We start from the raw sequence: 6874 nt of genomic DNA, 5'->3' as shown, positions 1-6874 counted from the left end.
ATAAACTGTACTTATACAACTGGTTTAGCTTCTGCAAGAGGAAGAAAGATATATAGGAAAGAATCGAAAGGAAACTTAAGGAAAGGCTAGGTCAGACACTCTGTCCTTTAACTCCAAGAATGGTAGGAGGTATGTCACCGTTTTACATGACATCTGCCCGTTACTATCACCTACTGTACTTTATTTGCACGTATCCAGCCAACAGCTGAGGACTTCATGAACTCGGCTCACTGAAGGGTCAGACTATCATGCCTGTGAATTGTTCTTAAACAAATTCTCCATTGCATTAGTCACGAATAAGCTTTTCTTTAATGTCAGGTATGCCTATCCATCTTATTCCTCTTCATTTTCTTCTCAATATGTGTGGACACTAAAAAGCAATTCTCGCTTATGGATTGGTTCCCTGTAATGCACCTTCTGTATACTAGATTCAATACCTCTTTCACATAGTTGGGTTTTGGTTTTTTTTTTTAAGGTTAGAGTACCTGTGCAGTGTTTATATTAACTGATTAAAATGCTCTTAAACTAAATTTTTACAACAATGTTTAAAGCAGTGGTTCCTAAACTGTAGTCTGATTAGTAGCATCATCCTCACTGGGAACTTGTTTAAAATGCAAATTGTCGAATGCCAGCCTGAGACTTCCTGAGTCAGAAGCTTTGGGGGTGCTTTAACACACCCTCCAATGATTCTAACATACACTAAAGTTTGGGATCCCACTGGTTTATAGGTCTCATTTTGGGGGAAGTTACAGTTTATCCACAAACTGGTTTGTGAACACCAAATTGGCCTTTAATATTTCTCCTTCAGCTGTCAGTGTGATAGCAGATTTTTATAAGGCAGAGCTTTAGACAATTAACTAATGGCAAAGCAAATATGCATATTGATAGCATCTCCTAAACTCACATTCACTCCACTTTTTTCTTTCTTTTCTTTCTCTCTTCTAAGAGGCATAAAGTTTATTCCCTTAGCCCCTTGCTAAATTGTCAGTAATTGACAGCCTGACCTGAGAGTTGGGCTATAATTCCAAGTTTGAAAGAGCCAGGGACACGAACTCTTGCTTTACCTCTTAAGATGGATGTTAGGTCAGGAGCAAGGAGCAATGGGGCAAAGGGTTCCCTAGGAGCCTGGACTCGAGGCTATTGCCTGCAGCCTTTGCTTTTAGTACCTTGAGTTCAGCACGAGGGTTGCCAAATGTATATACCTCTCACCAGCACTGCAGTCATTTTTCTTTTTAACCTACCACCTACATCTGAATGGCTAGAAAGGGTTATACCCAATGACAAATTTATCCATGCTGGCTGAAAAACTCCAAGGGTTCCATCACCCTGAAGAAAACGGTTTAAGAGACTCTAAGCCGTGCTGGTGTTCCATTTAGCAAATGGCAAATAATAACATCATCCTGACAATTACAAGCTGTTTCATGCTACTGACATGTCAACAGCATCTATACATTGAATGTATAAAACTTCTAATACTATCAGGTCTCAATCTACACTTCAGTCTGTCAACAAATGCTTCTTGAGCATCTACTTTGTCCAGGAACAGTCTATGGAAAATTAACTACCATAATCCTTGGCATCCAGGTGATCACAGTCTCATCAAGAAAATCATAAACTTATAGATATTTAAGAGCTAAATGCTATGATCAAGCATGTGCTAAGTGCTAAATAAATTTATAACTGAGTTTTTAAAGACAGTATGATATTTCATGTTTAATCCTCATGACCTCTTGCTTAATGTTTTACTTCTCAAGTCATGTATATTTCCCAATTTTTGGCCCAGAGAGGATATGTAAAATAAAGTGTCTATGGATTCATTTTAAGTGTGAATTTCCACCAATTCTTGTATAGTCTTTTCATAGCAAACTATTTGCTGAAATACATGAAGGAACTTGGACATTTTTTGGTAAGCAGAAGAGAGTCATTTTGTTTACAAGTACAGGAGTAATCCAAGCACTTGCATGTTTTAGGACATCCAGCAAATTTTGTAGGAGTGGCTGGAGTGGTGAGAAATTACCCAGGAGAGAAGAAAAACTTACCCTTAATGGTATTTGGGCAGCAGTCTAACTGGAGGCTGAAGAATAGTGAAATTTAAAGCAAAGGGTATGAATCGTTCCTTCATAGAGAAAAGTGTCATAGCTGTCTTTCATAGGGGTTATATTAAAACAATAGAACAATGGGTTGTTGCAGAAACATGCTATTTAGATCGCTAAAGATATTAATAATAAATTAGAGAGCAATGTCTATGAAATCATTTAAAGATACTTATCCAATAAAAAGAGTTCTTTTCTTTTTTAACATCTTTATTGGAGTATAATTGCTTTACAGTGTTGTGTTAGTTTCTGCTGTATAACAAAGTGAAGCAGTTATATGTATACATATATCCCCATATACCCTCCCTCTTGCGTCTCCCTTCCACCCTCCCTATCCCACCCCTCTAGGTGGTCACAAAGCACCGAGCTGATCTCCCTGTGCTATGTGGCTGCTTCCCACTAGCTATCTATTTTACATTTGGTAGTGTATATATGTCAATGTTACTCTCTTACTTCGTCCCAGCTTACCCTTCCCCCTCCCCGTGTCCTCAAGTCCATTCTCTACATCTATGTCTTTATTCCTGTCCTTCCCCTAGGTTCATCAGAACCTTTTTTTTTTTTTTTAGATTCCATATATATGTGTTAGCATACGGTATTTGTTTTTCTCTTTCTGACTTACTTCACTCTGTATGACAGACTCTAGAAATAACTCAATTTCATTTCTTTTTATGGCTGAGTAATATTCCATTGTACATATGTGCCACATCTTCTTTATCCATTCATTTGGCAGTGGACACTTAGGTTGCTTCCATGTCCTGGCTATTGTAAATAGTGCTGCAATGAACATTGTGGTACATGGCTCTTTTTGAATTATGGTCTTCTCAGGGTATGTGTCCAGTAGTGGGATTGCTGGGTCATATGGGAGTTCTATTTTCAGGGTTTTTTTGCTCTACACGGGCCTCTCACTGTTATGGCCTCTCCCGTTGCGGAGCACAGACTCCGGACGCGCAGGCTCAGTGGCCATGGCTCACAGACCTAGCCACTCCACGGCATGTGCGATCTTCCCGGACCGGGGCACGAACCTGTGTCCTCTGCATCGGCAGGTGGACTCTCAACCTCTGCGCCACCAGGGAAGCCCCTATTTTCAGTTTTTTAAGGAACCTCCATACTGTTCTCGATAGTGGCTGTATCAATTTACATTCCCACCAACAGTGCAAGAGGGTTCCCTTTTCTCCACACCCTCTCCAGCATTTATTGTTTGTAGATTTTTTTTTTTTTTTTTTGCGATACGCGGGCCTCTCACTGTTGTGGCCTCTCCCGCTGCGGAGCACAGCCTCCGGACGCACAGGCTCAGCGGCCATGGCTCACGGGGCCAGCCGCTCTGCGGCATGTGGGATCTTCCCGGACCGGGGCACGAACCCGTGTCCCCTGCATCGGCAGGCAGACTCTCAACCACTGCGCCACCAGGGAAGCCCTGTTTGTAGATTTTTTGATGATAGCCATTCTGACCGGTGTGAGGTGATACCTCATTGTAGTTTTGATTTGCATTTCTCTAATGATACATGAAGTTGAGCATCCTTTCATGTGTTTGTTGGCAATCTGTGTATCTTTTTTGAAGAAATGTCTGTTAAGATCTTCTGCCCATTTTTGGATTGGGTTGTTTGTTTTTTTGATATTGAGCTGCATGAGCTGCTTGTATGTTTTGGAGATTAACCCTTTGTCAGTTGCTTCATTTGCAAATATTTTCTCCCATTCTGAGGGTTGTCTTTTCGTCTTGTTTATGGTTTCCTTTGTTGTGCAAAAGCTTTTCAGTTTCATTAGGTCCCATTTGTTTATTTTTATTTCCATTTCTCTAGGAGAGTTCTTTTTTAAAAATATCTGAGCATTTATCAAAATGGCCCTCCCATAATATTCTAGGGTATTCCAGAATATTGGGGTATTCTGCTAGACTCTCAGACTTGAAAAGTATAGATATTCATAAAAACAAAGCACATAAATGAAATTCAGGCTCCAGGGAGCAATAGAAAGAAAGTCAAAAAGTTTGCTTTTGATTAAGTCTCTTACCAACACTGTCACCACTGCCAAAATATGTTCCTTTTCTGTATAGTCTTTTTTTTTCTGTTTGCAGAAACTTCATCTCCTCTATTGCCTTAATCCAGAAACCTGAGGATCTTCCTTAACTTCTTTCTCATACTTTTCATTTACAACCAGGTTCTGCGAATTCTACCACTAAAATCATAACTCTACTGATACACCATCCTAGTCAGAGACACCACCGCTCAGCCCCTGAATGTGCTACAAACTGCAAATTTCTTTTCTCATCTCAACTTTTGCCTCAGAAGTCAGACAATCTTTTAAAAGGGTAAGTAGAAATTCTCCTTCTTAAAACGCTTTAGTGGTTTACCATTGCTCTAAGAATGAAACTCAAACAACAGCACTATAAGGTAGCTATTACTATTATGCCTAGGTTGCAGTTTAGGGAACCGATGCTTTTAAAACTTAATTTTATTGAGAACACATGGTTGGCAAGTGGCTCCGCCCAGCCAGTCTAAATCCAAAGAACTGATCTGCTGCAAATTTGCTGCCCTCTGATGTGCTAGGTTTATAGTATTACCGAATAGACATGACAAGATGCATAAAGCAAATTGTGAGACAATCATGCCAAGAGCTGTCAGATTAAAGTACTAATAATGATAATCATAAAATCAACAACTAAGATTTGCCAAGCACACACTCTTGAAGACCCATAACTTGAGGCTCCGTGCAATGTTATATTTGTACCTAACAACAAAGCTCATTAATTTATAAATTTAATAATAGTAAAATTCAATTAATTTACTCTGAACAGCAATGCAGCCTTCTGAACATAAATGAGCAGGATATGGAATTAAATATCTTGTATTCAAAGTGTCCTGTCATTTACTTGTTATGTGATTTGGAAGAAAATAAACGATGTAAGCCTCAGTTTCCTTAATCTGTAAAATAACCTTACTAATAATAATTTCACATAATTGTGTTAAGCACAGGAAAGGATATATTACTATGAAATATGTGCTATTAAAACAGTGACAGCATTATTAGAAATATATTTACGTATGATTATATGTTTAGATATTTTTGCTAAACCGGCTTAAGTTAGTTCATGTCACTGATAAATTCAATCATGCTTTTCAAATAAGTAGATCTGTATTGACAAAATGAGACATTGTAGAGGTAGTGAAATGTAATCATGTTGGCCAAATAATACATACTTTTGTTTTCTTTAATATTACCAGTTTCATAGGAATATTTCATGAGGATACTTTAATTACAATTTATTTATAGTCTATTTGTATCAGTCAGAGTTCAATCAGAGAAACAGAACCACTGGAGATAGATGGATGGATTGATAGATGATAGATAGATAGATAGATAGGAACAGATATATATATATATATATATATATATATATATATATATATAGGTATATGTATATATCTACTACAAGGATATGACCATATGCAATTGTGGGAGTTGGTAAAGCAGTTTCTGCATAGCTGTGATCTTTGCTTCTAATGCTGGAACTAGAAGTCCACAGGGAAGACAGTTGGGACGGAAGATGGATACAGAGTGGGGGAGATTAAAAACAACCTAGACAACAAGCTAGAGCCCTAGGAGGAGGAACTGAAATGTATACCATTTCTTGTTTCCTCTGACCTTGGTGATGTGAAAGCCCTGCAGAAGGTGGGGTCCTTTACCACAGAGCTAAATAAAAGCACTTGGCCCAAGAGTGCATCCAACCAAAATTTGCAGATGCATATAAAGTAGTGTAGTATTTGCACTTGTGAGCAGGTTCCCTCAGACACTCTCGTATACTTTAAATCATCTCTAGATTACTTATAATACTTAATACAATGTAAATGCTAGATAAATAGCCGCCAGTACATGGAAAATTCTAGCTTTGCTTTTTGAACTTTCTGGTAAAACTTTTTTCTTTATGAATATTTTTTGGCTTGCGGTTGGTTGAATTGTGGGTGTGATGTGGAACCGGAGGATATAGAGGGCTGACTGTATACAGGAAAGGGATTCCGGGAAATGTAGTTCAGCATAGTCAAGTCAAAGTGTTGTAGAGCCCATAATACATTCCTTATCAACTTGGCACCTGTAAACATCTTAAATCATACTTTGCCTCCAAGTAAGATAATGACAAAGTTAAACTTCCATCCGACATGCTATATCTATCTTAAATATAACTGAAAATAAGCTCACTTCTTCCTCCTAAGAGGATAGAAGTCCTTCTTTTGTCTTTGGATGATTTTCATTCTTCTCCTAATTCACACTTCAAGTTGAATATCTTGTACTTTAAATACTGACTTATAAATTTAACTACTATTAACGTATCTTATATTTGATAGGAGATGATGTGAGAGGAAGATAAGAAAAATTGGGGGTTGATAAACAAACATAGTCATATCAAAATAATGAATAAATATTCCTAACTATCACAGTCCTTCTTTTTACAACTGGCCGTATGGTCATAGCTGGTATTTATAGCTATTTCTTCTACTCATTTCCTACCCCCTTTTCCTCAGTTAGCATCTCAGCTGGTATTAGTTTCTTACCCATGACACAGTCTTTCTTCCTGAAGGTTCTGGGTCCTTAGCAGGCCTGCTTGACTTGAGTCGTTTTAGTTTTTCTATCACTTTAATCACAGAACATAGGAGTACTAAGGAACACCTGGAGAATCTTCTGCATTACAGACGTGTTCCTCTTACCTCATCGTGCAGTAGCAACCCAGCTTCTCCTTGATGGTCAAGATCAGTAATCCCAGTTAGTCCAGTAACTGTCTTCTTCGGCTATTG

This window comes from Phocoena sinus, chromosome 3 (assembly GCF_008692025.1).
Source record: "Phocoena sinus isolate mPhoSin1 chromosome 3, mPhoSin1.pri, whole genome shotgun sequence".
Taxonomy (NCBI): domain Eukaryota; kingdom Metazoa; phylum Chordata; class Mammalia; order Artiodactyla; family Phocoenidae; genus Phocoena; species Phocoena sinus.
Note: the sequence above shows the minus strand (reverse complement) of the source record.